Consider the following 9,935-nt stretch of genomic DNA (forward strand, 5'->3'; position numbering starts at 1 on the left):
AACCACAGTCAAAAAACTTTAAGATGTCTCCTCTTAGCTGCTATTCAGAGTTAGGCAAAGCATGACAGGGCCACTGCAGGTGCCTGGCTTCAGTGCCACTCCTAGCACACAGCTCTCCTCAGACCCACTGTCTTCACCAGTTCTTGCCTTCAGCACCCTCTTGTCTACCCATCCTGCTCAACAGCTTTTGGGGGAAGGACCCAGGTGCAGAACTTGAGCAGTGTGTCTGAGGTAACACAGTTATCCAGATAACCAGGACTTTGCTTGAGCCAAGATAGGAATGTGACTTTCAATCACATTCTCTTAGGAAAAGTGGAAAAAAACTGAAAGTAGAACTGGGATGGCAGCATGATGCTTCAGGGGCTTACTTGCCTTTGGGTACTGAAAGCTGTAAGACTGGATAATATTATAACATTGCACAGGGTTTTGACTCTGTGGATGTTTTAGTACAACATATTTAAATAGAGATGGTGAGGTTGCTTGTGTGAGTTTCGACATACATTCCTGGCTCATCTGGGGTTGATCGTGGACTTGAAATATATATATAAATATATAATTATATATATTGATATTTATCTAAGTATCTTATCATGAATGTTGAGCTTTTCAAGCTTATACAATGACCTTATCCTTGCTGTTTACTTCTCCAGTTCTTAAGTGGTATGTGTTCTTACATGCTCTCAACCTGTGAGGACAGAACTTCTGCAGCATGCGTGAGGTAACACCACCATTCAGAAAATGGCTTATTCTGAGGTAAGATGGTAATTTTTAGCTGCAACTGATATCAAAAACCAAACACACATACCTTTGCATCTTACTACCCACATATGAAATGGCAGTATAGATTTTTCTTTTTAGAAGAGAGAGCAAAGAGTAAAATTGAACCAAGTACCCCATATTTTAGCAGCACTGAAAGTCAATGAAATTATTCCTAAACCCAGGAAAAAATCTCCTTATCATGTGCAAAGGCTTAGCAAGACAGCTGAGGGAGACACACTAGAACAGTGAAGAAGGACTCCAAACACAGTTTCATAACTTTGTTCTTTATGCCTAGGCATGTTTCTGGTCTTCTACTTGCTTATCTGAAGTCAAACCTGTTGAAAGTGATACCTAGCTTTGCACCATCTAAAGCAAATTCACCTTTAAATCATGTAAGCATAGGGGTTCATGCTTCAGGTTGTCAAGCTAAGATTTTCTGGTGGTTTGGGGTTTTTTAGTGGCTGTTGAAGTTAGAGTCTTAAAATCATCTTCTTTTGAAGTGATGCTGTGATGCTGTTACCCAACTCAGTTTTCTAACTAGCAGGCCTGATTTTAGCAGCACTAATCTGGTGATGCTTGACATGTTTGAAAGTCATGCCACTTAGATGCTCGGATATGACTTTACAAGCCTGTTACTTGGTAAGAGCTTTTAGAAATGCTGCTTGAAGTTGAGCCTCCACCTGACACGGAATTGGTCCTGGGTAGCTCCAGATTACACCTATAGCTCTGACATCTTTATTTTCTTGCTTCTTTGGGTTTTTTTCCTCCCTGAAATCTAGGATTCTAATTGTTCTTTTTCCCAGCACAGAGGTTCTCTTCTTTGTAAGCAGGACAGCTACCAGATGGGTTTAAACCACAACACTTGGGTGTTTCTGAAAACCAAACACTGAAGGAATCAATCAGTAGTAAAAACCCAGAAAAGGAAATCAAGGTGGTAATCTTCCTATCTTTAATGGAATAACTTGTGGAGCTGGCAATGCATATGAAACTTGCCACTGAGCAAAGACCCCTTTGATCTTAACTGCTCCTGACTTGCTGCTGCTTTCTTGATTCTGTTTGATTTCTATTATGCCATCTTCAGTTATTTCTCTCTAGACACTAAAGATAGTCTAAGTAAACTCAATGAGAGAAAAAATCTGCTTATCCTATTTTCTCTAAGAGGTACAGTGGCAGATAGGGAAAAAGCTTGTGATTGTTCAGTAGTAAGTGCATCTAAACACATACCCACAGACAAGTTAGCTCCTCACAGGCCTTCCACCCTTGCCCATAATGAACCAACCATTTTCTCTTGAAGTTCTGAGGGCAAGATTAATTCTGACTCCTGAATTAACTCTTCCTCAGGAGACAATATTGGATAAGAGAGGATAACTTTGGGATTTGAAAGAAATGGGGAGGGCTATGTAACTCTAAGACTTTCTTGACTTTCCACCATGATACTTGAATACCTATGAAGGACCCACTGTAGGAGAGGATCTGGTTCAAGACCATCTTAAGAACCTGAATGTGCACAAGTCCATGGGACCTGATGAAATCCATCCGCGGGTCCTGAAGGAGCTGGTAAATGAAGTTGCGAAGCCACTGGCCATCATATTTGAGAAATCATGGCAGTCAGGTGAAGTTCCCAATGGCTGGAAAAAGGGAAATATAAACCCCATTTTCAAGAAGGGGAAAATGGATGACCCAGGGAATTACAGACCAGTCAGTCTCACCTCTGTGCCTGGCAAAATCTTGGAGCAGATTCTCCTGGAAGGCATGCTAAGGCACATGAAAAACAACAAGGTGCTTGCTGACAGCCAGCATGGCTTCACTAAGGGGAAATCCTGCCTGACCAATTTGGTGGCCTTCTATGATGGGGCTACAGAACTGATGGACAGGGGTAGAGCAGTTGATGTCATCTACCTGGACTTGTGTAAAGCGTTCGACACTGTCCCACACAACATCCTTGTCTCTAAATTGGAGAGACATCAACTTGATGGATGTACCACTCAGTGGATAAAGAACTGGCTGGATGGCCGCACACAAAGAGTTGTGGTCAATGGCTCAATGTCTGGCTGGAGACCAGTAACGAGTGGTGTCCCTCAGGGATCGGTGTTGGGACCGGTCTTGTTCAACATCTTTGTCACTGACATGGACAGTGGGATTGAGTGTGCCCTCAGCAAGTTTGCCAATAACACCAAGCTGTGTGGTTTGGTTGATACCCTGGAGGGAAGGAATGCCATCCAGAGGGACCTTGACACACTTGTGAGGTGGGCTGATGCCAACCTTATAAAGTTTAATCATGCCAAGTGCAAGGTCCTACACCTGGGTCGGAGCAATCCCAGGCACAGCTACAGGTTGGGCAGAGAAGAGATTCAGAGCAGCCCTGCGGAGAAGGACTTGGGGGTGTTGGTTGATGAGAAAATGAACATGAGCCGGCTTCAGTGTGCGCTTGCAGCCCAGAAAGCCAACCGTATCCTGGGCTGCATCAAAAGGAGCGTGACCAGCAGGTCGAAGGAGGTGATCCTGCCCCTCTACTCTGCTCTCGTGAGACCTCACCTGGAGTATTGTGTGCAGTTCTGGTGTCCTCAGCATAAAAAGGACATGGAAGTGTTCGAACAAGTCCAGAGAAGGGCCACGAGGATGATCAGGAGACTGGAGCACCTCCCATATGAAGACAGGCTGAGGAAGTTGGGGCTGTTCAGCCTGGAGAAGAGAAGGCTGTGTGGAGACCTCATAGCAGCCTTCCAGTATCTGAAGGGGGCCTATAGAGATGCTGGAGAGGGACTCTTCATTAGGGACTGTAGTGATAGGACAAGGGGTAATGGGTTCAAACTTAAAGAGTGGAAGTTTAGATTGGCTATAAGGAGGAAATTCTTTCCTGTTAGGGTGGTGAGGCACTGGAATGGGTTGCCCAGGAAGGTTGTGAATGCTCCATCCCTGGCAGTGTTCAAGACCAGGTTGGACGAGGCCTTGCGTGATATGATTTAGCGTGAGGTGTCCCTGCCCACGGCAGGGGGGTTGGAACTATATGATCTTATGGTCCTTTCCAACCCTAACTATTCTATGATTCTATGATTCTATGACTTCAAGTCACCTGATATGTTCTATGATATCACCTCCCAGCTGCTGCCAGAATAGGGGTGTGCCAGTGAATCTTTTATTTTATACCAGAAGTGTGTGTTTTGTGGCTGCAGACCTGCCTTAGACAGAAAAGGCAAGAAAGTGTCATGGTTTGCTCATGGGCCTTGGAGAGTTCCTGTGCCATGCAGCCAGGCCCAGGAGCTGGGAAGTATTTGTATGATTATCATAGTAGAGAGACAGCAAAAACATTAATACTGACTTTCAATGATAGGACATTCAGAGGGAGTCATGGCGGTAACTCATGAAGGCAATATCAACCTGTTCATCAGCTTAAACCCTACTGCAGACCCTACAGTTCATGAATTTGGCTTCACCAGATTAGACTCACTAGTTGTCATTATAAATAAAAGAAAAATTGTACCCCATATTGGGAGAATAAGAAGGCAGCCAGGAGATGCTAACTGCTTGAAAAAGTAGCGGGTGACTGCTACCAAGGGCACTTATGAATCTTAACGTTTTTCTATTGCTGTTGACTCCAGAGGTTGGACAGAGAAGGCAGGTATCATCTCAGAGTGAGCAATTTCATGACTGCATTGCTCTAATCATTCTTATTACTCCATACTTTATTTTTCTTATTTACCTTCTATTCCTTACATCATGTTTAATTTTTCTAGTTTTGTTGCAAGTCTTTCTTATTATGCTCCTAGGTTTGCCTCACACATAATCAGCAACTCAAAAATGATTATATTATTATCGTTATTATTATCAACAGTTACTAACAATAGCAGCAAGTTGAAAAAACTAAGCTGCAAAAATCATCTATTCTGAGGAAACCAAAAAAATTAACATGATCTTGCCTATATCAAATTTTAACATTCTATTTCATAATCAAACAGATGGGATGATAATATCATGGAATCATAGAATGGCTTGGGTTGGAAGGGACCTTAAAGATCATCTAGTTCCAAGCCCCTGCCATAGGCAGGGACACCTTCCACTAGACCAAGTTGCTCAAAGCCTCATCCACCCTGGCCTTGAACACTGCCGGGGATGGGGCAGCCACAACTTCTCTGGGAAACCTGTGCCAGTGCCTCACCACCATCACAGTAAAGAACCTAAATCATTAGTATATCTAAATAATAAGTAATATCTAAATCTACCCTCTTCCAGTTTAAAGCCTCTTATCCCACCACTCATAAAAAGTACATCTCCAGATTTCTTGTAGGTCCTCTTTAGCTATTGGAAGACAGCTATGTGGTCTCCCCTGAGCCTTATCTTCTCCAATCTGAACAAGCAAAACTCTCTCAGCCTGTCTTCATAGGAGAGGTACTCCAGCCCTGAAGCAGAGAGGGAGAATCACCTTCTTTGACCTCCTGGTCATGCTCCTTTTGATGTAGCCTGGGATACAGTTGGTTTTCTGGGCTGTAAGATAAATCAGAGATGAGTGCATTGCCATATGCCACTTGTAAGATATCTTAAAGTGCAGCAGGTGAGACAGTCATGTCCGTGCTTTGCTGAGTTATTCCTGACAAGTCACTTCATCTTGCTCAGCCTTACGTTTCTCAAACTAAAATAGAATGAATGGTGCTGACTTCATCATCCACTGCATTGGTAGACCTAATGGTATTTACTATTTGTCTTTTCTTGCTAGTACAGAAACTCTTTTTTTAGCCTTCCATGTAGGTCTGAATATAGCATTGGTAAAATAATTTAAATCTAGGTTCCTGGGTGCTTGCCAGAAAGCAGATTGTTTAGGAAAGTCTTAGACTGGCTTCCTGTTTCAGAATGGAGGTGTGTATTAACTTAGGAATTACAGATCCTCCAGGTGACTGCTGGGGAACATGCTTCCTTTAATCAAAAAGATAAAGCTAGAGCAGAAAATTTTAATTATTTAAGTTGTTGGGCTTTTTCATTTCCCACACAGGAGACTTTCACTCAAGGCTAAGTCTGAGACTGCACTGTTAGGGGGTGTGTTTGTGATTATCTCCTGTAGATCCAAGCCCTTGCTACCGCCCAAAGGGGCTGTCCTACCCATCCTCTGTCCCGGCTTGGCACCCTGAGCTCTGCCTCCCTGCTATCAGCTGCTCTGGACATTTAGCATCTTTAAAAAATGCAGGGAAATCTGAAAATTATATGCAGCCTTTCACACAGTCAAAACCCATCCTCTGTCCCGGCTTGGCACCCTGAGCTCTGCCTCCCTGCTATCAGCTGCTCTGGACATTTAGCATCTTTAAAAAATGCAGGGAAATCTGAAAATTATATGCAGCCTTTCACACAGTCAAGTATATGCATGTTCTTTGCAGCTGTGGGTAATATAAAAGTGTATAAAAATGCGTGCTTAGTTAAGAAAGAAAAACTGTGAAAATATTTAACATGAAATTCCAGGAAAAAAAAAGTCAGAATAAAAACTCCTCCCCACCAAAAAAAAAAAACCAACAAAAAACCTGAAGCAAAGCAAAGAAAAAAAAGCTACACTGAAAAATTAATTATTAATTATTACTAAAAAAGAACTTCATAAGATGTGACTGATAATATGAAAATTAATAACTAAAGGGAATACATTAGAAGTGATAGATCCTTTGACTTAAAAAATCAATTAAGACATCCACATTAGCCTGCTCCATAACAGTGTAATACAATAATGATGACTTTAAGAATAAGTTCTGGGTTTATCATCCCAGACTGCGCCATGCTTACTTTTAAAGGAACATGTAGTTTATTTCATGTGTTTTTGCCGTACGGTACAACTCTTGAGTTAAGGTTGGGAGCTTTAACCTACAAGAATGTTAATGTTAACCATGTATGAATATACATGCAACATACATCTGATTGAGATACATGGTCTAACACCCCATTTCCATGAGTCCTTTAGCATTCCCACTTGGTAACCTCATCACTCATTCTGAAGGGAAGGTGCCTTGGCAGTTTGCTCTTGCTCTCAAGGATTAGCTCTCTTTGATCAAGGCTTTTCAACAGCCTCCATAATGAAGCAAGTGCTGGAGATGGATTTATGAAAGTAGGAATTTCTTACCCACAACTCAGTTATCTCTTCATCATCACTGAGGACCTCCTCCTTCACCTGTGGCACAAACAAGACAAAGAAACCACATAGAATTTCTTTTTGTAGTCATATCACACTATAGAATGATACTGATTCTTCAACCTGTAGGAAGAACAAGGTTATGGGTAACTTCAGATGGTATTGATTTCATTTTCATGCATTTTGCAAATGACAGATGATGTGCTGGTCAGTTTTGTTTACTGAAGGACACTAATTTAGAGGTGCGATTAACAATGACAGAGTATTGCCAGAAATTCTGTCAAGTGAAAAATTTTATCATGTTTTGCCATCTAGATGAGACACAAAAGTTGTACTTAACCCTCTAAACATTAAGATAATTACTGTTGAAACTAAGTACACAGAGCAGAATTGTATTATTATTACTGCTTCTGTATGTTAGAATAGATATATATCTTACACCACTAACTTTTCTGCATATCTCCCTATCACTGGATATCTTACAGGTACTGAGAAAAAAAAGCAACCTTTGTGTCTATGAGACCTGGCCACTTTATAGAAGGGCTTCCCTAGCACATTACTTAAATTGTTCTCAGAAATCAAAATATGAAGAGTATCAAAATTTTATCACAATACACAAATATCCCTAGCTTTTCTGTAATTAAGGTATTTATTATTGCTTCATTGTGTCATTCTTTGTGATTTCCTGGTCTTTTTTACTGGGTCCTGTGACACTCGTTTTTGCTCCTGTATATTGTGCACCATGGGGTGTATTTAAAAATAATACATCTCCAATGTCTTTGAGTAGAAAAATAATATGGGCAGGAAGCAAAGCAGCCTTTCTGAGTGTGGTGCAGATTTGTTTATTTGAAATTCAGAAAGGCACTGAAAAGGAACTGACCAGTGAAGACAGCAACTGACACTCATGTGGGGAACTTGCTTGTCCAGAGACTGACCAGGGGCAAAAGACCCCCCCACTCCAAGCCACACAACAGTCATACAGGGGCCTATGTCACAAGGGGTGCAGGACCAAACTCCTTCCTGTGAGGTGCCCAGAAAGTTGGCTGAAGTGTGTGTATATATGTATGTATATTGTGTGAAAGTAGGCTGCATCAAATACGGATGAAGCAGGTTTGAGCTTGGACTGATGATGGAGGCTTAAGAACATACACCTCAAGAACAGTGTTTTAAAAGTAATGAGACCACTGCACCACTGCAACAGGAAAGGGGTGATTTCTGAAGCACTCAAGTATGGTGGTTACCTCATGCAAATGGAAGTCACTAGGAACTGGACTCAGCTGGCTTTGCAATATCAGTAGGTGACTGCTTTAGCCTTTCCACGAAAATGAAATTTTGATGAATTGCCTTATATGCAATCATATTTTGAATTGTACAGCTCTTTTTTCAATGATGCTTTCCTCTGCTGCCCTGTAAGGTGCTAACAGGAGTAAAATAAAAAAAAACACAAAAATCTTAATACAAAATGTAATGGAGAAAAAAGCTCCAATAGCACAGAATTACTATTAGGTAGATGCCACTAATTCTGTCTTATTAACTCCAGTATTCCCAAAGGGTAATAGCCAGTGGTTTAGGATTTCCTCTTCGAGCTAGATCAAACTCCTGTATCTTTTCCACTCATTTTTGTTTAGACTATTTTTAATTATTAATATGAAAATAATATTTTTGAAAGTTTGAATATTTGTTTTGAAATCCCATTTGAAATTGTTCTTATTTATCTTTTCTGAAGAGTCCACGTGCACTCTTCTTCCTAATGAGGTATGGCACAGAAGGATATATTGTCACAGCTGTAGCTTTTGGTTTCACTTTTTCTGGGACTATTATTGTTGTTTATGGCATTTTATAATCTTCTGTAGATCAAACTATCTTCTGTTATAAAAAAAAAATAGAACAAAACTGAAATCTTTTGGTCTGTTAAAGAACATGCATACTTTATATTTGCAAGAAATAACTCCTATCCAGTGATCAAAATGGAAATTCAGAACTGGGAGCAGTTTTGAGTGATACACATTTTCACCCTTTATTGGTTTCTTATCAAGGCTCTTATATAGGATTCACATGAAGTGATTTTTCAATAACCTAAATAAGTTTTATCAAACTTCTTTCAAGGGTACTCCAAAAATAGTTTACTGACACAACTCTTTGAAGCTCTGTAGAGATGTTTAAAAACTCACTCTGAAGCCTATTTTCCCTTATCCTATGTATTTCCACGGCATAGAAAGTATAGTACTAACTCTGAAATGCCAGAATAATGACCCACTTCAACCGCTGCCTATTGCATTAGTAATATGGATATTTTACATAGTGCAATAATGGTATCAGTATGGTATGCAACATTAAAAAACACAAAAATTACTATTGGCATCTTCTGGAAAATTTGATTAAAGTTCTGAAATAAGGTACTTTGGCTCATAAAAGAACATGGAGATTTTATATGCACAACTTTATTTTTCCTTAATCCAAAAGCAAATTTCAGATTGTTGACAATTTCCCAGAAAAGGGAAAATCTAGATGTGATCCATTTAACATTGCCTGACCCAGTTTGCCTCACTGACTCATTGATGGGCACGTTGACCTCAGTACCAAAATCTGAGTGACAGCAGGGACGTGCACGACTGGCTTTGGCAACCCCAGCCAGCTGCAAGGCAGCACATCATCCTTGCTATGAGGTGTGTGGCATGCTGCAAAGCTGCTTATGTAGCAGGAGCATGGGGCCTCATCCCAGGAGGTGCTGAGTTACCCTAGAGGTGCTGAGCCCTCTTTTCCCAGCTCAAGTTCCATCCTGGCAGACACCCAGCACCGTGGTGGGCTTGGCAGGCTCAGAAGCACACCAGTCATTTTGCACTTTCAGGGATGAAGCATACCCCCTTCTCCTGGGTTCCGTGGCAGAGCAAAAGCTCACTCTACCTTTTTCTTGCCCATTAAGGGCGGTTCAGTTGTCCCAAGAACACAAGGAGGGGCTTACAAAGCCTAAGCTGCAGGATGGAGGGACCTGCTGCTGAGCAAAGTGAAGAATCCTCTTCGATTTCTCCATCTCTCACATGTCTGTGCTCGTGCCATCCAAAATGAGGCCAAAAGT

The sequence above is a fragment of the Pezoporus wallicus genome, unplaced genomic scaffold (genome assembly GCF_028554395.1).
Source record: "Pezoporus wallicus isolate ANWC-B61680 ecotype Strahan unplaced genomic scaffold, APGP_CSIRO_Pwel_v1 contig_227, whole genome shotgun sequence".
NCBI classification, from domain to species: Eukaryota; Metazoa; Chordata; class Aves; order Psittaciformes; family Psittacidae; genus Pezoporus; species Pezoporus wallicus.